We start from the raw sequence: 23,671 nt of genomic DNA, 5'->3' as shown, positions 1-23,671 counted from the left end.
ACCGAAATTATCGGCATTTCCAGTGAAATGCACTAATTTGATGATCTACGATGTAAACTAATCAGCTATGACAATGATAATATAATGAATGGAACTGCATACAGAGGTCAATGACGAATAATTTGTCCGATGACGAATAATTTGTTCGATGACGAATAATTCCGTCACTGACCACTGCGTCTGTGATGTTGTATGCACTTTGAATATTGTATAGCTTTACTAATATGTGGTAAGCTGGTTTGTATGTTTGTTTGTATTCGATAGTACAATTGATTTATCTACAGGCACACAAGATGAATAATATTTTAGAAATAAAAATTGCTATTGAGGTGAACAGAGGTTTAATGAAATCTTAGAGCAGGTTAAGTGCTATTTTAGTATCGAAATTAAATCTTTATGCAATTAAAAAAATATAAAAGTATACACAGTATAACATTAAAAAAAATCGGAACACACATAAATTAAAAAACATAGGTATTTTAATACGTTAAAGATTCTTCAAACAAGATACAATACATAGATAGCGCTTAAATATATTTTTTACGTCAGTAATAATACTGCCAATATTCGGACTTTTACAGTAACATATACATAGGTACATAAAATCTTGACACACGAGATATACTCTCTAACAACACAACACGCTGAAAGTTAGACAAAACGGTATATTTTCACAAACGAGATGAGAGTAAAAAAACTTTTAATGGTTCCCGGTTAAGGAGTAAGAAATGATGAGCGGATATGCCATAATGTTGCGGGGCCCAACAGGGCCAAGGCCTGCCGGTGCTGCGGGATTGTTCGAAAGCGATACCGCGGCCCTGGTACATAAAAGGCCTACGACGGAACACGACGGTTTTAAGTCAGTAAGAGTCTGACACTCCCTCACCGCTGCTAACCCACAGCGGGAGGGGTCATTTGACGATTTTTGACGTCTCGTTAAATAAAATGCATATGGAAGTACCTCAGGCGCCTTCTTCTAGCTCAACTCGTACGATGGGCATGACGAAAACGATCAGTTACGAGATAACTAATGAGGCGTTTGGGTTCTTTGAGACATCTGGAAGCCGGATTTTAGGTATTACAAAAAATGGTCGGGTCCAAAGAAGGCGTATAAGGGCGAAGACAGTAACGTTCCTCGTCCCCTGCATTTTGGCGCGCTACTTTCTTAGGATATTTTCCGTTATGGCACCTCCGCTAGACATTCTGTTCTTAATGTTCCCGGTCAAGGGTCGGCCTACATCTTGTGAGAGGTAAGAAAAGCCGATTATAACTGTGAGTGTCCATCCGACCCCATGTTTTTTAAGGGCCGAGTGGTGAGGGTGTTTTTAAAGATTTAGCATTTTTTTGCTTTGACTTTTTCTAGAGGAGTTTGGTTTCTAAACCAGCTAAGTATATTATGCGCGTGGATAGGAAACATTACTTAATGGTATTTAGGTATGCTGTTTGAAAGCTATACGGCTGGTGTGACGGTGTGCACATTAAGGCAAAGGCCGATATTGATTAACTAACTAATTCCAAAAAGATAGAAGACTCTTACCCATACTCAAAAAAACAATTTCCTTTGGGTCAAAAAGATTAAACGACTCCACAAAGTTTTTGGAGACGAAATCCTAAAAAAAGCAATATACTATTATCCATACAACATAAGGAAGAACACCAAAAAAATCATAACCAAAATGGCCGCAGCGCGATGTTCGACAATAAATTGTCGCAGTTCACACGAGACCCAAGAGGGCTGTACCTAGATTGGTACACTCGTTAACATAATAGAAAGCGATAGATAACTGCTTTTGTGTTGTTTTATTGCGGCTTTTGTTGTAAAATAAATATTGTAGATGTTAAAAAAGAAATACTACTAGAAAATTCAGTAGGTATTCGTTTTTTTTTGTCATAAAAGAAGAACTTTAGTTGTTAGCTTTAAAAAAATAACGCAGTCTTTCTTTCTCATTTTGTTTTACAATTACTTACTTCACACTTAGGTTTTTTTAATAAGAATAACTTTATTTGCGTTTAGTTTATTTAGTTTAGGTACACGGTATTATGGTTACGGGTTTTGTTTGCAATTCAAAAAAGTCTTACTATCTTCAGCAAATTCTACATTATCATTGATATGCTGCGCTCAACGCAAATAAAATTAAGATAACGCTAAGACGAAGATAATGAGTTTAATTTAGGCATATATCATAACACATAAAAAAAACCTCTTTATAAAATACCTACCATCAAATAGCCAATTTCAACAAAAATATTCAACATAAAAAAAAACAATGTTCTCCAACACTTTAGCCCCCGTCTGTCCCACCCATTTGAAACCACTCGGTTTGCGTTAGGAATTAATTCACCATATCGCTGGGTGGACGAACATTTTTCACGAACACTGAGAGATAACATCGTTGGACAATGGCAGATTTTTGAACACACTCTAATTAGCTTGTGGCTGGAATTTTAATAGAATTTTCGGTGGTTTATCAAATTAAGTATATATCTGATATTTCTTGTGCTTTTTACTTTCTGCATTATCTTTGTATTATTATAGTTAGGTACTAGCTATATTTCGTGTCTGTTATTTTAAGAGTACGCGCACACCACAAACTTTTAGTCGGTCGATACTTGGTTTGGATTCGATAGTGTTTTACAAGGAGCGACTGGCTATCTGACCCCCTCAGACCAATACCCCATGGTGAGACTGGTTATCTGCTGGCTTTCGACTACCCGTAATGTCTGCCAAAGATGTTAAATGACAACCGGGCTTACAGTTTAACATGCCCTCCACGGTCCACACGGTCCTAAGATATACTTAGCTAGCTAATCAAATTGATGGCCAAAAATAGGTACTAAACCTTCAAATTTACAACTAAATTCTAACCTAGGTTACCTAACATCAAAATTGAAGGATCACCAACCAATCCCTGATTGCTTATAAGCCCTGGTTTATACAACAACCAAACATCGAACCCGCGACCTACGAAGTTTAGTGCTCGAATTCAATTTAATTGGATTAATTCTGGGGACGTTTACATACGGTAATGTTTGATATGTTCGGCAAACATATGGCGGCTGTGTTCACGTGGGTTTAGGTAAGGTGATATTTTGTTGCTGGGGAGTTTGTTGCGATGCTTCTTTGTTATAGAAGTACTGGTAATAATTAAGTGTATTTTTTTAGTTAAAACAGTTGATGATTTGTTGGTAGCTCTATAGTAATTTTTTTTGTCTTTGGGAATGTCTGATATGCATATTCTTGCTAAGTTGGCATTAGTTATGAATGAAGTAATACAAAACTATTCGATGATAATTTTAATTACTTTTTACAATTTAAAAGAATTGGGTAAGCTATAGAAACACTCACGCAAACGGAAAAAAGGAATATCTAACGTATAGAAATCAATTTAGATTCAACCATAATTAAATGTTGACTGAAAGATAACAATTTAGTATCGGCTAATCATTTGCTCCCAAGTAAGTAATACACTGAAGTGCATATGTATGTAGTCAGTCAAGGGCTAACGAGGGATGATTGATGCAACACAGTTTCTTCATTAAGTAGGAACAAGGTAAATGGAATCTATTTATATCTTATTATTATGGAAAGGTCATTTATCCGTATTTATGTGGGTTGCAAATATTAATTGTAAGACCAAAAGTTTTCACGTAAAATATTTTCAATTAAAATCCAACGATTGGTTGAACGAACGACTGATCTTTGATTCCAAATAAAAGTTGCAAACTATAGACGAAATTATCGGCCAACTATAGTCGACATATTAATATCGTGAATCCAACAATGTTTTTTGTCGATACCTGAATGTAATAGACTGCCCTTCAGTACATCTTCATATTTATTTTGACCCCTATCAAAAATCGGCCGACTAAAAGTTTGCAAGTTTGTCGTGGTGGCCTAGTGGGTAAAGAACCAACCTCTCGAGTATGAGGGTGTGGGTTCGATTCCAGTTCAGGCAAGTACCAATGCAACTTGTCTAAGTTTGTATGTAGGTACTTTCTAAGTATGTCTTGGACACTAATAGCTGATAAAAAGGCGAAGGAAAACGTTTTGAGGAAACCTGGACTTTATTGTCTGAAATCATCAACCCTCACTGAGCAAGCGTGGTGATTAATGCTCAATCCTTCTCCGTGTGAGAGGAGGCCTATGCCCAGCAGTGGGACGATAAAAAGGCTGTAACAGAAAAGTTTGCAGTCTATTGAACTATGCTTATTATATACAGTGCTTATTTATAGTCCAGCTAAAATTGCGTTAAAAATACAATTTCCATCAACCCAAACTTAATATAAAGTGAAGTCTAAAATCTCTATCTTCGCTAATTTTGTTATAAATTAGCATACTCATCGAAAAATAACTTGATAACGCTCAGACTGGCAACAATTTGAAATACTTAGCTGAAAGTAAATTTACTCGATAGTTAAATAGAGTGGAATTTCTTGCTGAAAGTTAATTAGTAGTCATTAATTATTTGAAAGACTAATTTATTGGAGGTAACTTAGTAACTATTTATTAAAGTGTACCTTTGCTCGGAATGGTTCTTAAGTTTAGGTCTAGATTAAGTGGTGTGTAGTAATTGGAAGTTAAGTGCATCTTAGAGAATTGTTTTGCTTGATTTGTTGAAGTTGTTTTAATTGAATGATTTTGTTGAAGTTAAAGATTGTTTGTGGACTATGAAATACTTTTATTTAATAGCATTGAGACTGTTTATGTATATGTATATTAACAATTTCGTCCATCCTCATATGTACATCCTTATAGGTATTCCGTTTTACACAACTAAGAAAAAAAAACACCTTATTTCCTTTCTAGCTTCTAACCGCACTGTCACCCGCATCTCCTGAGAACTTTTTCGTACACCCGGATAAAAAGTATCTTTTTTTTTCTATAAAGCGCCGCAGAACGAAACTACTGCAAACTGAATGAGTTTTTAAACCGGACCAGTTGATTGTACCTCTAATATTAAAGCGTCGAGTACTGAGTCCCTACTTCAAGCAAACAAACTCTTTGAAGCTCAATACTGTAACTAAGTACGTTTCAAAAGTAAATTTTCTTCATACGATTTTTCTAAGAAAACTTTACTATTAAGTAAGGATTTACCACATATTGCTAAACTGCATACTGCATTTACATACCCCCAATATTTTCGCTCTGCGGTCGGTTGCAGTGATACTCTTAAACCAGTTTTGACCTACTTTCGAAGGAGCTCATATAAAAGATGCTTCGTTAGGTTTTCGGCCGCGTCTCAAAGGGAAATATGCTGAGCTTGCTAGATTAAGATAATACTAGAAGGGTTTCTTGATAACGAGATATTGTGTATGTAGCTGATGTAACTTTTTTACATCTATGTGTATTCAGGTTGTAACGCTTAAATAACTACATATTGTGGAATAAGTAAACATTATCTTTAAAGTATGTGAAATTAGCATTTATATACACTGCCACCTGCAATTGCTTCTACATCCCGTGGAAACTACTTAACACATCCGGATAAGTAGACCATAAATGTTAGGCCATAAGTAGGCCATGTTTTCCATAAATGTTCTTAATGTCCATATCTTTCATATATCGAGAAACATTTATGGAAAACATTTGTCTGATAAATGATCTCGCTATCTAAAACTGAAAGAATTTTTCAAATCAGTGAGCCAGATTAAACAAACTTTTCAGCTTTATAATATAGGTATGGATATTCATCTAAGTTCCAGTTCAGACGTTGAACTGCCACAATAATAATCAATGCTTTTCTTTAACAGCCTTAAAATGTTCATGTTTTCAATTATTATAGTACTAGTCGCAAGGGATAAATAAAACAACATAAATATGGTATGTCCTTACGAGCTGTCCTCGTGTTGACTAGTCGTAAACTTCATAGATTTTAATGCACTTTTATGGACACTTCAGGACTCTTCAGAACGTTTTAGTATTAGATATTTTATAGACAGCACGTGGCGACAACTGCATTCTAAAGTTTATCGAATTTCTTAACTTACAGTTATCGTAGGATTTCTTATTCCTTATTTATGTTATGGACCATGTGATTAATTCGGGCATTATTTATAATGCCCGAGCATTATGCATAATGCCTAGCTTTATCGGGCCAAGTGATTAATAACTATCTTAACTTCATTATTTATCACATTGTACGGGCATTATTATATTGCTACATGATAGTTGGGCAATTTGATAATAAAGCTATATTTTATGCGGTGCGAGGGTGGCAGTTGTTCTAATAAATAAATCCTGTTACTTGCTACATATTTTATTATTATTGTTAAAATTATATGTTCTATTTTAATGGAAAATTACAAGTCTAGCCACAAAATTATTAATTGGGCAATTGTCATCTGATTTACTTACTCGGCCTCGTTTTTCTTGATCTCGTTTTTTTTATGGTCGAATTTAACTTGGATTCAAAACATTGTATTAAAAATTGAACTTAGTGACGAAAACGAATCGCTGCAAAACCGACTCGACGTAGTCTTGTCTGCCCTACCCCTAGAGTGCAATTCAAAACCGCGTAGGCGCGGAGGGGCGAGGCGGCCTGCGAGGTGAGGCGCAGGTAGTTGAAACGCCCGCCGACGCGGCTGAGGCTGGCCGGCGGAGCCGGCCAGCAAGCCGAAGCTGCGGTGGTGAGCGTGAAAATCATCTGCGACGATAAGCTCGCATGGGACCGCCGGAGCCCCGCAGCGCCGGAGCCGTGACAGAAGCGATGCTTGCTGCATGTTGCATGCTTACTTCCATGCTGGGTCAATTAATATGGGATGTGTTATGTTAAAAAAATGAAATTAAATATGTTTGTATTACTTTGCCCAAAAGGTCACGGGCAATATGAATAGTGCCCGGTCAATTTGATTATTTGAATAATTATTATCAAATTGCACTCTCATATTGGGCATTTTTCATAATGACCGGGCATTATGTATACTGCCCAATTTATCACTTGGTCCATAACATTTATATTTGTACGGATTTCAATATCATCATATTCGAGTATTTGGTCGGTTACATAACCAATAGCCATTTTGGATGTGGAATGTTTAAATAAAACTACTTTTACGGATTTTATCGCGGTTATATTATATTATTTAATCCCGACGTTTCGGATCCTTTACAGCATCCATGGTCACGGGCAGACTAAGGTGTTGGTCGTCTTGATATATTAGTTACAAACAGCTACCCTACATTTTGTTAATTATTATTGACAATCCGATTCACGCAAAACGAGCTAACTGTATCCTTAGGTCGAGCAGTTGTAGGCTTGGATTTTGATTTAATAGTTTCTATGATGGGATTCCAAGCAGGTGGTATGACCCAGCCATCTTCTCTATTGAAATTTGGATGTTTTTTAATTTCAATAGCCTCGCGAATCATCCTAGGTAGGAATCGGTTTTCTTTTGCAAGGACTTGTGGTTTATCAAATCTGATGTAATGCTGGGCCTTGTCTAGTGTGTGTTCACAAACTGCTGACTGTCTGGAACGGCGGTGTTTGACATCGGCGATGTGTTCTTTTACGCGGGTCCCTATGCTTCTTTTAGTTTGGCCTATGTAGAGAGACCACAATCACATTCAAGCTTGTATACACCCGCATCTTGTAGAGGTATGTGACACTTGACAGGTGGTAAGAATTGACTAATCTTCTTCAGCGGCTTGAAGTAGGTTTTGATTGAAGCTCGCTTCAAGATGTAGCCAATCTTGTCTGTGACTCCTCTTATGTATGGAAGAACAGCAGGTAGACGCTCAACTGTGGCTGGTTTCACGCGGGTTCTGCGACGAGGGCGCGGTACTCGAGCTTGTTGTCGTGCAGTACTTGCTTAACATGTTGAAGCTCAGCACCCAGGTGTTGTTCATCGCAGATCCCACGTGCTCTCTGAAACAATGATTTACCAACGGTAGATAACTGTGTTGGGTGGTGGTGGGACTCACCATGAAGGTATTTGTCTGTATGGGTTTTCTTCCGATACACAGTGTGACTCAAGGTGTTATTAGGGTTACGGATAACCAAAACATCTAAGAAAGCTAAGGAGTTGTTTGCCTCTGACTCCATAGTGAATTGAATTTTGGGGTTTATGGAGTTAAGATGATTTAAAAATGCTGTGACTTTGTCAGATGGTAGTATTGTGAAAGTATCATCTACGTACCGCTTGTAGAATTTGGGTGTTACGGGTGCAGATTGCAGGGCTCGCTCCTCAAAATCCTCCATGAAGATATCAGCAACAATGGGAGATACTGGGGAGCCCATTGCTACACCATCCACTTGCGTGTAGAAGTGATTATTCCACAGTAAATAGCCAGATGTTAGGCAATGTTTTAACAGTTCAGCATATTCAGTAGGCATGTTATTCTCTGCTAGTTTCTTAGACACAATCTTGATGCAGTCTTCAACGGGTAAGCATGTAAACAATGACTGAACATCAAAACTGACCATAGTTTCATTGTCAGCTAGTTGTAGGTGTTTTATTTCACTGACAAAATGGTACGAGTCCTTTACATATGCTGCTGTGTTTCCTCTCAATGGTGAAAGTACTTTAGCCAGATGTTGAGCCAATCTGTAGGTTGGTGAGTCGATTTGGCTGACTATTGGTCGTAGTGGAGCATTAGGTTTGTGTATCTTCGGTAGCCCATACAGCTTTGGTGGTTTTGCGCAGCTAGGAACTAGGTATTTTACGTCTAGATTCAAAGTTTCGGAGTACTTTTTTATCAAATCACTAGTTGATTTCAATGTTTTTGTTGTGGGGTCGGTCTTCACTTGTTTATATGTACTTACATCCGATAAAAGGTCTTGTATTTTATCATTGTAATCTGACGTATCCATCACCACCGTAGCATTACCTTTATCTGCACGTAGAATTGTTAATTCAGGCCTGTCGCGAAGGTTTTTTAACGCTAGATATTGATTTTTATTTAGATTCGGTTTGGGCAGTATGTTGCGACGTAATACAGACGAAATGTCCTGACGTATCGCCTCCGAATCATGTTTATTGATTTTATTTGTAAAGGATCCGAAACGTCGGGATTAAATAATATAATATAACCGCGATAAAATCCGTAAAAGTAGTTTTATTTAAATGTCTAATATTCGCGTAAGTGTCAGAAATCGATGTGGAATGTTCTTTATATGTTTTTCTTTTAGTCTTTATTTTATCAATAGCACCTTGCATTTTTATTGAGGATATCATATTAATAATATTAAAAAAAAATAAGTTTGTATGTATGGATGTTTGTTTTTTTTTCACGCTAAAACAACTGTATGAATATTAACCAAACTATTCAGTTATATGTATAATAGCTTATACATTAGAATTACACAGGGTTCTATTTATCCACGACCGGGAAGTTCTCTCAGAAAGTACGTAATACCGCTGACGGTTATTAGATACCATATACTTACCTCACAAATACCAATAACATTACCCCATAACAACAAGAAACACAGTTTTCCTTTCATAACCACATAATCATAAAAAAATCTTTTAGCCAATATACAAATTAAGAGGCTTAATAATGTAGCCATTAGCCGTGGCCGGTGGGGCTCGGCTATAATCTTGCTTATCTCATTATACTGGGGTCTTAAACTGAGGTACTTAGTAAAGGTTTTGTTTGTAAGATTGTGGGTATTATAGACTAGTGGTTGACTGTGGTTTCACTTGTGTTAATGGTAAGTTGACGATTCTGTCTGGAGTACTGTGTGATGACAAAGTTAATCGGTATTAAAATAATAAAGAGGAAACATGTTTTATTTGTTTTTATGTTCCCCAAATGGTCCGAAACTACTGATCCGATAAAAAAAAAATTGGAAAGTACACTCTTTCTGAGTAATAGAGGCTACATTTTATCCCGGTGTGGGTAATTGTTCCCACGGCACACGGTTGAAACTGCGGGAAAATGGCTAGTCTTTCATAAAGTTTCGTTGTAATTTTTTTAATAACAAATGTTTTCTGGTTTTTATTCTTGAAATATATATTACTGAAGTAAGATGCGAGTGACTCCGCAGGAAAGAGGTAGTTAAACATTATATAACGAGGAAAATATTTCAAATACGGTTCTTCTGTATTTATCTTTTTGTGTAATCTTAACGAACCTAAAAGTTTGGCAACTCACAAACTTTTTGTTTGCGCCCAAAAATTATCATCGCAGAACTTTGTGAATTATGAAATTTCTTCTTAATTGCTTCATTTGTTTGGTAATTTGGTGGCTGTTTATATTTCGAGGGAAAGCAGAGACTGCTAATAATGATATTATTCGCCTTGTGTAGGGATTTCCTTTGTATTTTGTTTTATATATCTAAAGTCTAGGATCAAGTCGAGTAACATTGTTTTTGCATAGCTTTTAATTTACATAATTTCTACTTATATTTCATTTACACAATGTAATTAACGTTGTTTCATTAATTAATTAAAATAAAATAAAATAAAAAATACATCTTGAGTTTTTATCTTGAAACAAGAACAATATATATTAAGATTAAAAATAACACATTTCTTTAACTAATTAGTTCGTTAGTTGTGATAATCTTAATTAGTTTTCACTAGCGGTTTTCCGTAGTTTTGCTCAAATCTCGAACCACTGCCCAAACCTGAATAAAGTTACTTATGTAGAACTATGTAATTGTACATCTAGGCTCTACTCGACTACCTTACTATTTATCTGTCTACCTTTCATTTAAATCTCTTCAGAAGTTTTGGCGTAAAAGCGCGACAGAGTTATCGAGTTATCTTCGCACCTACTTATAAAGAGCAAAACAACTTCAAAACAATTATGTGAACACACAAAACAGTGTTTATCATTTCCGTCCAAAAATAACTTCAAAGAAAATGATAAAACAACAACAAACAATAATAATATCCGGTTATTTTCCTACTGGGTGCAAACAAAATATTTTTCCCATTCCGTTCCTGTTTTCAAAGTCACCTTGAAAATAACTGCATTCAATTAAAAACAAAGATAAAAGTCGTACTTAGTTACGGAGCCAATTGGTCTCAAGTCCTTCAAATTCATTGATATCGTTAAAGTATTTCCGTAGTTCTAAGGGTTGTTGCAAACTTGGCAACTGTTTAGTTGAACTATCGTACACCCACGTACGTTGAGTCAACAGTGGGAAGATACAATTAGATGTAATCAAGAACCCTTTGTTTGAATAAATATTAGTCGAGTTGATTTCCTTGACATTGCAATTACTAAAGCTATATTTAGTTGCTATTGAGATGATTATACCGAAGAATAATACAGTTTAAATACTCTTATAGCAAGTGTTTGTAAAAAAAAAGCTTTATATATTTTTATGTATTAGTAAGTGTGGAATAGACAGAAGATTCCGATAACTCACCATTCTGTTTTCTAAAATTGTACCCCAACAGTTGCCCAACACAAAGTTGCCTCGTGTAAAACCAACCTAATAAAAGCTTTATTTGTTTTCTTGGCTCAACAAAAATAAGCGGTCATTCCCGGTACATAAGGTCAATGGTGCATTTAATTTTTATAGCTATGTTATCGTTTCAACGCAGGTAGTTTATTTTAACGAACGCTTTTCCTGATGGCTCATACGGTTTTATTATGATTTTAGAAGCGCAAACCAATATATGTATGCATGTATACCTACGGAAATGTTTGTATGTATGACTGGAGGGGTATGGAAACAAATGAGGTAGGTATGTTGTAGGTAAAAACAAATGAATGATGCACCCGTGTGTGACATGTGAAATTTTTTTGACCGAATCTCAGCTCTGAGTGCTTATATTTCATCCTAGGATTTAGCTTTAATACATAGGATGCTTAAGTCGGTTTTTCTTCTTCGTCTTGGGAACTTTTTCGTTCATCTGGATAAAAAGTAATCTAAAGCGGTTCTCGTAAAATGAGCTATTAGCTAAACACTTTTTCAAATCGGACCAGGAGTGCCTAAGACTTGCGAGTTTAAGCAAATACCTCTTCAGTAATACCTTTTAATACTACGTTGTTTTCATTGAATTGAATACTGTTTTTTTATACGATTTCTATACTCGAGTTAAAAGTCTCAAAAAGATAACTAAAACACAATCATGTAATATTTCAAGTTTAATCTCCGAAGTGGACTGAAAAATCCGTCGAGAGCAATTGAGTTTCGAGTTCCATTAAGATTATTTTCCGATTGCAGTGTCGCGTCGCCCGCTTAGGACGTAAGCCGGTAGTATAGAACATTATTACGTTAGTAAGAAAAACTATTGTGAGGTTAACATTGTTTTTACGAATAAGAAAAAAACTTGTAACGAATGTAACTTTGTCTGTTCAGCATTAACGCGTAAACTACTGAACTGATTTAAATGTTAAGTAGACAGATAATCTACATCCTGAGAAAGGAAATTATGTTACTTTTTATCCGTGTACGAGGAATTTTGTAACCGGGTGTAGGAAGTAGGTAGTTCCCTTAGGAAGCGGGTGGAACCACCAGTTTGGTATATGAGATAAAAACTACAATTCGTAAGTGTAACGAATTGTTTCTTATAACTAAGGGCTAAGAGAGTTTCCAGTAACTTCGTGACTTTGTAATAAACATAGCATTTTATGGTTCACGGCTTATTAAGGTCTGTGGCTTATAGAGGTACAGATAATACCAGCATTTTCTCCTCAAAATTAAGTTCCAATTCTACCTCAAAAAGTCTTTTAACATGCTAGATATTAAAGAAACATTCTATCTAGATAAAACACATAAAAAGTACTGCAAAATGAATATCTATATCACTGGCCACTTTTATTGAATAGCAGGGAAAATACCGAAGCAATACATTCGTTAGCGATCATAAAAAACCTATTGAAACTTCTACCGATTGGAAATGCATATATTGCAGGTATAAACGCGTCTAAGCGAAGCGATTCATTTTAAATTCCTTTCATATGTAGAGGTACTGTCGATGTAAAACTCGGTTGGACGCCGTTTCTAATTTCAATCATCGATATCTCTTTTTACCTATCATTGTTTAATATAAATTGTAATGCTTATAAGGTTGAGCTGTGCATAAATCTATAGTGTTGAATTATTAAATAAAGTCTTCGTTAGGATAATACTATTTATTGGCCGTGGTTTCTCTGGCTGGCACTACGAGAAATACGCATCGGACAAAAAGCAATCCTTTTCTCGATTTTCGATGGATTGCAATAACCTATCCTTGATTAAGTAGCGAGAGAGATTGGATTTTGACACTAACTTACTCCATATTAATATGTCAATTTGGAAAATGGGTGATCATGATGTGTTATATAAATCCAACGTTAACGGTCTATCTAACACTTCATGTTTTTTTGTAATCTGCGCTGTATTTCCAAACATGACCCCAGCAACGTCAACATGACTTTGGGGGAAAACGCGTCAGTAAAACAGATGATTTAACCCTATGGCTGTCACCAAACCACGAGCCCCTCAATCTAATCTTATAGCTGTTACCACGAGGCAAATTCGCTCACTTTCCTTTTTAATTAAGCCACTCTGGCCGTATTTTCCCATAGGCTATTTCCTTCTTGATTAAGAGTTCGCGCATACGGCAAACTTTTAGTCGGCCTATAGTTTTGGGCTCATAAATCAGTATGAAGATGAATGGAATACACACGTAACTACGATCAGGTATTAAGCCGGTATTTTTTTACGAGAAGTCCTCAAATGACCCTCCCACTGTGGGTAAGCAGCATGAGGGAGTGTCAGACTCTTACTGACTAAAACCCATCATGTTCCTTCGGAAGCCCTTTATGTTCCTTCGGAAGCCCTTTATGTACCAGGGCCGCGGTAACTCTTACGAACAATCCCGCAGCCCCGACATACCTTGGCCATGTTGGGCCCCGCTGGGCCACCATCAGACCAACTTCCAATTTAATTGAATTCACGGTTGTCTAAAATATTTTTTTTTTCTAAATACCAGGGCAACAGTCGTCCGACTATTTAGTCTGCAGTATGTGCCTAGGTAAAAGGTCAAGGGAGCCTCTAAGGCTGTATAAGGCGACCCTATTCAGGCGTATTTGACATAGTATTACTAGTATTGACGTTTATTTCTATTTTTAGGATATTGGATGTTTTAGGGTTTGATATGAAGTGAAGATGGGCGGACTTGCGAAGATAGAGATAGATAAATAGGTTTTAAAAGATGGCTAACTACCTGGTAAGGGTCAGGAGGCGTGTAGAGTCTTTGTCCGGTAGTGGACAATGTATGCATAAAGGGAATTGGTCTAGTAGTATCAAATATATTTAGTCTGAAAGACCTCAGATTCCCAGGTTAGGCTATGTATTCATTAAGATATTGATTATCATCATCATCTGCCTATCTTTTTTCGAACTATATTGAAGGATGCAGCTTAGTAATACGTTTTAAACATTATTCAGTTAAACATGGATATTTTACTCACTTGCTAACCAATACTCGTGCGTCGGTCAGTACAGGCAAATTCCAGGGAGGCAGCAGCCCTGCAGTGAGCACATTTCAGCTGTCACCACGATAGTACTTGCTATTTTGATTCAACATGTTAAAGTCTGAAATCTTCTGAAAAAATATCACTCGAACTTGATTTCATTGATGAATCGTATACAACGATTTACACTCCGTAAAAAAATTCAAACACTTAAATAAAACTTCTTTTACGGATTTTATCACGGTTACATTAATATTATTTAATACCGACGTTTCGGTAGCTTTACAGCATCCACGGTCACGGACAGACTAAGGTGTTGGTAGTCTTAATATTATAGTTACAAACAGCTACCCTACATTCTGTTAATATTCGCATAAGTATGAGAAATCTACCGTTCAAACATTTTAAACACAGAATACAAAATATAAATACGCGCGCAACATACTCAGCGCTTTCAGCATAACTTTGCTAGCTATCTGATTATTTACGAGTTCCTTTAGAACTCCAATATAGCGGGTGGAATGTTTGCATGGAGAACAAAATGATAGTGGAGATGTCATAACGCAAAATCTCCTAAGAAAGTAGCGCGCCAAAATGCGGGTGTTCGGGGGACGAGGACCGCTGGTAGCTCCACCTTTAAGCTTCTATTTTCAAAATAAAGTCCCTAATCATTCAAGACCAATCTTTTGACAGATTGGTTTTCATTTGACAAGGAACCCGAACGCCTCGTTAGTTCTAGTAACTGATCAGACCTACCGTACGTCACTTGACCTACAAGAAGGCGCCTGACCTACCTTCCTCATGGCATCTCCGCTATCTTTCCTTCCTCCGTAAATGTTTGCATTAACACGTTCGCTTCGCTATAGTAGTGGATTATTATGTAAGCGATGCAGCGGCTGGTAAATCATTTACGCTTGATACAGAGATTGGAATTTGAAGGTCTGTGTGCTTAGTTGAAATTACGCTGTGTGTTACCTTTATATTAGAGTACATTTCGACATTAACTAACAAGTTTATTACTTACTTTCCTACTGGTTTTCCAAGCGCCGTGGTAAGTATTGTCAATATAGGAAAGTACAGACCAAGTCCAAGGCATCTATGTCCACTAAATTGCATCCAAATCAGTTCTGCGGTTTTATCGTGCAAGCGAGGCAAATAAAGATATCAATCTCAGTTTCACATTCAGGATGTACGTTTATTTATTATTATTTTTTTATGGAATTCCAAAGTTCAGGAATTTTGTTGAGGAATAAGCAAGTTTTGATTCATCACGGATCGATATGGAGATTTCCCTGTTACAGTTACAGCCTTTTTATCGTCCGACCGCTGGGCACAGGCCTCCTCTCACACGGAGAAGGATTGAGCGTTAATTTCCCTAGCTAGCTTTTAACAAGACTTATGATATTTTTTTGTGTGATTTAGGTCGCCGTGTTTCTTTTGATAGATCACCTTACTTCATACTTACCCCAGTCAAGGACGTTGGCAAGGTATTTGCAGTATAATCATCCTAGTTAACGAAAAGTTCATTTTCTTTTTAAATTTTGAGCACAATATTTCATAACATCAACATATATATATAGTCACTAGCAAACCTGGCGATCTCCGTTTCGCTTCGTTTTATGTTACATTTTGTTTGGTGATTAAAAGAATTCTTTTGTTTCCTGAATTTTCTTTGCTATAAACCTCATGGAGCCCGAGAATTTTCCAACGAATGCAAAACCGTGGAAATCGGTTCGTGCGTTCTGGAGTTATAGCGTCAGGAAGGAAAAGCCTACTTATTTTTATATAGTAGATATGTATAGTCACGTTTTTCCATCCTACTCCGTATCAAATTTTAGCTTTTGATATCATACCAAAATGAAAATATAGAACGTCGACCATTTCAAGCACCATTTTGCAAGCAAAACTATTCGACTGCATAACACTGAAAGTCAATATTGTCGAATATTTGCAGAAAAATGTTCAGGTATTTTCAATCAGTTTGGGAACAGGCGCGTATACAATTAATCTTTCGTGTAATGAACGAAGCAATAAGGTTTAATGAAATTGTGAAAATCAATTTTACACTACCTGTAATTGTATTGGGATTGGGATGTAATCGTTCAGATTACAGTTCCTAAACTGTTTTTGTTTGGCAAAAAATCAACATGGCAAAAAATCTACGGAACAGTATTTTTGTAAAAGCTGTTCTGTAGATTTTTTGCCATAGATGTAGTTTCAAAAATTACTGACTACTACTGCTTGAAAAAGATCAAAAACTTAGGTACGCCTTTTGATTAGATAACCATGCCTAGGCATATTACTTTGGTTGCTGTTTTAATACTTAATGCTGCTTTTTTGAAGTAACAAATTTGTTATATATTCATCATACAATTCTCTTATTTGGGATGTCGGTTAGTAGATAAAGGCATTTCAATGTTATTGAGAAACAGTGGAGATAAATACATAAATTTTTATATTACTTACCTCAAACTTCGCTCTGAAAGTCGATGCTCGTTTTTTTTCATATACCAAATAATAATAAATCCTGACCATAAAGGTCATTCGTTATTATCATACGACCTTAATTACTTTTTGATTGAGCCGTGTTCCTACAATATATCGTATTCGTTCATTAGTTGCCTACCGTGGTATTTTTTATTCCATTTGTAATATAATAATGGCATCCTGGCCGACTATCGGCCACGGCGGCTGTTCTCATATAAGGAGATCACCCAGCTGTGCAGGACATATTATAGTGCACAAGAATTTGCGCATACACAGGTGCACTCCCTATTCCTTCACTCTCATAGCCCGATGGGACGGCAATCCGACACGACCGGAGAGAGATCAGACACAGAATTGACATGGTATAAATTGAAACAGAGATTCACGCATATAATGAATTTATTTTGCTAATACAATCCTTACAGTTTATTATTTACAGTTTTCGTTTATTTAACTAATAATTCTATACTTAATACCCGTGACATGGAATGTAAAACATTACAAGATCTATTTACAATTTAGTGATGTTCTAAACATGATGATCTTGTATCGATATTTTTGTTTATCGATAAAAAATATTAGGCTTGTTTTTTTTTTAGAAAATATTAATATTATTTTTTGGAAAATATTCTGAATGATGAAAAAAATAAAGAATTTTTGCACAAAATCATCACGTTCAAAAATCACTTTTATTTATAATTTTAGTTACACTGATTCTTCGTTTCTAAAACATACACTACTTGACTGCATTGTACATACATAGATCACAAAATAGGGGTCTATATGATAGGATATAAACACTCAAGGTACTATGTACAAGGAACGTGAAGCCATTTTTCTAAATTATTATAATTTTTATATTTTATTATAATATTTATAATTTATTTTTGGCACTTTATTGCCGTGTTACTTAGAGATATGTTATAATTTTAAATTCACATTTTATGTCAATTTTATAATTTTGAAGGGTGTGTTTTTTCTTTGTAAGTATAAAAATACAAATAAATATATTTTTCTTTTTCAAATATTTTCACAAATGTAGTCGTTCAAATATAAATCAACCAAAATGTAAGTTTGTACAATAAAGGAGATGCGGTTTTTAACACCCTTCAATTTTTTATTCTAAATCTAAGTACAATACAAACATTTAAATACATAAAATTCTTTACAGTTATATATTTTTTATCTTATTTTAATAAATATCTTTTTATAATAATTTATGTTTATTATTTTCATAATTGCTCGATTTTAATAACACTCATTTAAATTACATATTTGTTTATTAAAATAAAAAATAAAATAGAAATACAATTCGGTTTTACAAATATTGTCTATTTTTGTTGTACTTTTGCAATTAACTGCATATATTTTCATTATACTTTACATACTGATGACACTTTGTTTGAGACAGTTGCTTGGAAAATATTAAAAAATACATAGGACAAGTAGAGTTTAAAAACCCTTAAAAGGAAAAAAAACATTGGAATTGAATATACAACTTTGTATTCAATAGTCGCACTTATAACCACGAAACCAATGGATATGACAGTATTTTGACAACTAAAATAGTAGATATAGCGTGGATCTATAATTTTGTTATAAAACCAACGACGATTAAAAATATTGCTAATGAGACGTATATGATATGAGTCATATTATTCAATACATATTTTAAACACTTAAAGTTGTGTATTAAAAACCAGGTAAAAAAAACTTCATAACTTATTGTTCGGTCGATTCCCCGCAGCGAACTCAGAATAATAACACGGTAGCTACCAGGTGTAATTTACTAGCACGGAGTAAGAAAAGAGAGGAGATGCTATAAGGCAGGTAGGTCAGACGCCTTCTTGTAGGTCAGATACATAGAATAGGCGTAACCAATGTGACCAGTTACGAGTAAACTAATGCAGCGTTTAGGTTCTTTGTAAAATGATAATTAGAAGTAAACTATCGCGGCGTTTGAATTCCTTGAGATATCTGTCAACGATTTTTGGAGAGGTTATGTGGCGGGTTGGTCAGGAGCCTTCTTCTAGGTCAAATACGCACAATGAGAGAAACCAAAACGGTAATTAGGAGTCAACTAACACGGCGTTCGATTTCTTTGAGATATCTGTCAACAATATTTGGTACTTTAAACATGACCGGGTTCGATAGAAGACGTATAAGGGTGGAGCTAGTACCTACAACGGTACTAGCGTCCCCCGAACACACGCATTTTAGCTACTTTCTTAGGAGATTTTGCGTTATGACATCTCCGCTTGTTATTTGATTCTCCATGTTTCCTAGCGATTTAGGCAGGCAGCCTTATTGCGGTAAACTAGAAATTGTTTGACTTATTACGTGGAAATAATTATATAGTCTAGTGGTTCAAGGGCTCGGTTTTAATGTTGGAATACAGAAATTGGTGGTAAAAGGTCATATGGCAGAGGTGAACGCTTTATCGTTGGGGAATTAGATATTTTTTATAACAAGATTTTGGATTTATATTTTAGATAACTTTTACTAAAAGAAAAAGACCACATGTCTTTGTAGATTGTATATGGACTTAGGTATGTACTTATAGACTAACCGAATACACTGTTTAATATAGCGCTAATAGCTTTGCTACGGAGTTGCGATTTTAAGATATTATTCAAGAAAAAAGAGATTTAAATGTCAAGGGACTGTCTTTAAACAATAAATCTTCATTCCTCCTCAAATAATATTTTCTTACACAAAATATTGAAAAGTTTTCACTTGGTTTATATAGTTTCTGAATCGTCCTGATATCTATTTAAAATAAAAGGTGCTAAAATATCGTGCATCAAAATATTTCTCGTAGCAAGCTATCTACTACGAAGATGTAGCTCATAGCACGCGTAGTAAAACTCGTAGCGACAGTTGAATATTAAACGTAGCATTTGAAACTTGAAGACACTTTTCTTGAAGAATAGAAATATCGTTTTTGATAGAATATATTTATGTATTTGACATAGCAGTTCTATGTAGGGACCTTTAAGGCTTGTATACGCCATTTTGACCTTAAGTTAATGTTAAAATGTGGCTTATTTCTATGTAAAATCTGACGTCATGGTAGCTTTTTACAAAATCCAACGTTACACATTATAATTTTAGATATATCCCCACTGACCCGATAAAACACCCTGTATGTAAAAATAGGTATTGATTTTGTAATTTTAATCACCCCGTCTGGTTAAGTATAGAATGTTTTTTTTTTGGTTTATAAATTCTCCAGAAATTACTCTGCTTAAATATGTTGAACCAATAAAATAAAATTGGGTTAGATCTAAAATTACAGTGAATCATAAATTATAGAGGAATTAATTAAATTACAATACATACATCGTTCGTTATTCGTTGTTTTCTATCAGAGACAATTTTTTTTTAATCTTGTCTTTGGCCCGAAAATTCTACTTTTTTAAAAGTATCTCCGTCCCATCTTATTCAAATACTAAGTATATTACAGTAACATTCATACTCTTAAATTATAAAAACAATTCATATAATAAACAATCAATTTACCAAATTAAACAGAGGTTCCTTTCTAACAGTGCAACAAATCATTTAACTATACAAAAGCAAATTGGAGCGGTAATCCAAAACAGACAGATATCAACCACAAAGGTTTTGATTGCTAACGATTACCACTGGCTAATCCGAAGTAGGTATTTTGTTTAAATAAACTCGATCGTTACAACCAAAGGATTCACAATAAGAGCACACTGCAAACTTTTAGTCGGCCGATAGTTTGCTTGGGCTCATAAATCAGCATGAAGACGAATGGTAGTACGCACATTACAAAGATCAGGTATTCAGCCGGTATCAGACCGAAAGAAAATGAAATGAAATGAAATCGTTTATTTTGCAAGTTGGACATTACATCACTTTTACATGTCATTTTAAGAACGCTGGGGTCGGCATTTCAAAACTGACTGATCCCTGAGAATAAAAGCCGAAACAAACTCAAGGGTCATAGTCTCTTTTAAAGTCAAAACATGTTATGAATCAAATAATATTATATGTGAGTGTCACCATGTACCATGTAAAACTTTGACTGAAATCAAGATTTTCTTTTTTAAATATATGCCAACTATCGGCTAAACTGTCGGCCGATTGTTTAGTCTGCAATATGTGCGTAAGCTTATTTAACAAAAAAGTAATTTGGGTAATGCAAAATAGCTACACTCGCGAGCAAAAAAATGGAATCACCCCCTTGCGCTATACAAATTCAACGACGGCCAATGATACAATATTTACAGTTAAATGTTTATGGTCTCGTTTGGATTCCATTTTTTTGCTCGGGAGTGTAGATATCAACCACAAAGGTTTTGATTGCTAACGATTACGACTGGCCAATCCGAAGTATTTTGCCTAAATAAACTCAATGGTTACAACCAAAGGTTTCACAATAAACCTTTCTCTGTAATCGTTGGAGGTTTTATTTCAATTATTGTGCCTTTTTGGGGTTTATTTGTTTCTTTTGTTATCTGTAGGGAGCCTTCGGTGAGAAAAGTGTTAAAATGGTAGTATTTTTAATTACTGTTTAAAAAGGGCACCCAACATAATGCATTGTAAATTTAATCACAAGTAGAAAATGACTAATTGCAGGATTTTAAGAGTTTAAACTTCAACTAATTCTGAGTAAATATTTCCACTTGTTGAGTGTTAAGTAGTTGAGAAAAATAAAAAAAAAGAGCAAGTTATTCTAATCTTTACATTATCATCAAGAACAAAACATATTTAAGCCAAACATATTTAACCTAATATCAGCAAGATATTTGAGATACACAAATTGCTGTTTATGCATAAATTCATATAAATGTGTTACATGATTTCCACAAAAACAAAAATACTTTTAACAGAACTTAAACTTGTCAAACGTTTGAGCATTTCAAGGTAAACCCTTCAAAAGTTGATAGAGACTACGTACAAAATCTAAAAAGGGAAAAATAAACCGGAACAAAACGCCGTGCTATTTACATACAGACGGTTCCAGCACTCTTAGTGAACCGGAATCGTGCCGGATGGATGCCGGAACCGGCACGCCGAATGGAAATAAGGAAACACCCTATATTTCGTTTTGCACACTTCTGAAAATGTGAAACAAAAATTTTGTATTCGGTTTGTGCATTTCAAATTGTTTGTGTAAACCATTTTTATTGGTGTTGAAGTGAGTTTTCTATTGACAGTTGAATACTGAATATATCAGCCTTGTCATAAAGTAATTTAACTTATCAGAAATCATGGTCATTATTTTTTAATTAAAAAATCTCAATTGAGAGAGTTTTAAACAATTAATGATGAAGATTTCCCATATTAAGAAGTGATTGAAGAAAAATATCATCCAGTCTGGATCCTCATTAATGGCTACGGTCGTAAACTATATTGATGTTATTTACGATTATCATTCAAAACTAATATTTTGAATTTGATATCACTGCTGCGATGTGGATTTTTCATGCGAGAAAATATTTTTGTTGTGATTTTGCACACCAGAAATAAATATGATTTTGAAGACAAATAAATCTTTCAAATACAAAAATACAGGCAAAAGAAAACTCAACCCAAAAATAATATTATTACAAAGTGCATACCCCCGGGGAATTTTCATTAAACCACTCAAGCGTCATCATAAATTTTGGAAACGCAACATGACACAGTCTCATAAACACGGTATTCCAATTAAATTGATAATGCCTTCCTCGGTAAATTATATCCGATTACTTGGTAATTGTTTTAATGGGATCTTAATGAGATTCTTGTTAATTTGTGGATTTCCTAATAAGGTATACGGAATTTGAATTTACGTCAGTTAATGTAAATTATTCAGCGAAGTATAAGCAGCTTGCAATATGTTTCACATTTTTGAAGTGTGCAAAACGAAATATAGGGTGTTTCCTTATTTCCATTCGGCGTGCCGGTTCCGACAGGCATCCGGTACGATTCCGGTTCACTAAGAGTGCTGGAACCGTCTGTATGTAAATAGCACGGCATTTTGATCCGGTTTATTTTTCCCTTTTAGATTTTGTAGGTAGCTCTATCAACTTTTGGCGGGTTTACCTTGAAATGCTCAAAAGTTAGTTAACTTTAAGTTTTTTAAGTTCCAGAGTATTTCCGTTTCGTTTTTATTTTATTTTAGGCAACCAGTGCCCATACCATAGTATAAAAAACAGCTAAAATTGACTGATGTTAGTGTGGCAGAGATACAGTGATGTTTGAGTATTCGGCCGTTTGTCGTGAAGTATGATTTTCTTGTCATAATTTTCAGTCAAGTACGAGTTCTTACTCTATTCAATATGTTGTTATGTTACAGCCACCTATGCACAGGCCTCCTCTCACACGGAGAAGGATTGAGCATTTTCTTTTTCAATTTTCAATTCTCAACAGGTGGTGATAAGTATGTATTTACTTTTATCTATTTTAACTTAAAGTTCAGGCTCTTAAAATCCTGCAGTTTATCATTCTCTGTAAGTACTTTCACTTTTTTAAATCTTGCATTTTACTTGGCGCCCTATTTTATACAGTTATCAAAAGTACTACCATTTTAACACTTTTCTCACTAAAAACACCTAACAGATAACAAAAGAAACAAACAAAGCCCAAAAAGGCATGATAATTGAAATAAAACCTCCAACGATTACAGAGAAAGGTTTATTGTGAAAACCTTTGGTTGTAACGATCGAGTTTAGTACTTGGAAAGCTTGAATTTTGATTCATTTCCGTGTTGCAATCTATTGTAAACAATTGCTTTCTTTTGAAAAGACAATCCATTAAGTTTTTTTTTAGATAAACATAGGATTTCTTGCCGGTTCTTCTCCATGA

The 23,671-nt window shown here is 35.0% G+C and overlaps 1 pseudogene; it reads right to left on the bottom strand.

The window, feature by feature from the left end:
* Positions 1-7,049: 7,049 nt before the first annotated feature.
* Positions 7,050-8,982, bottom strand: LOC126053675 (uncharacterized; annotated as a pseudogene).
* Between the last annotated feature and the right edge of the window lie 14,689 nt (positions 8,983-23,671).

Source organism: Helicoverpa armigera, chromosome 21, assembly GCF_030705265.1.
Source record: "Helicoverpa armigera isolate CAAS_96S chromosome 21, ASM3070526v1, whole genome shotgun sequence".
In the NCBI taxonomy this organism is placed as follows: Eukaryota; Metazoa; Arthropoda; class Insecta; order Lepidoptera; family Noctuidae; genus Helicoverpa; species Helicoverpa armigera.
This window is presented reverse-complemented; position numbering and strand designations above follow the sequence as displayed.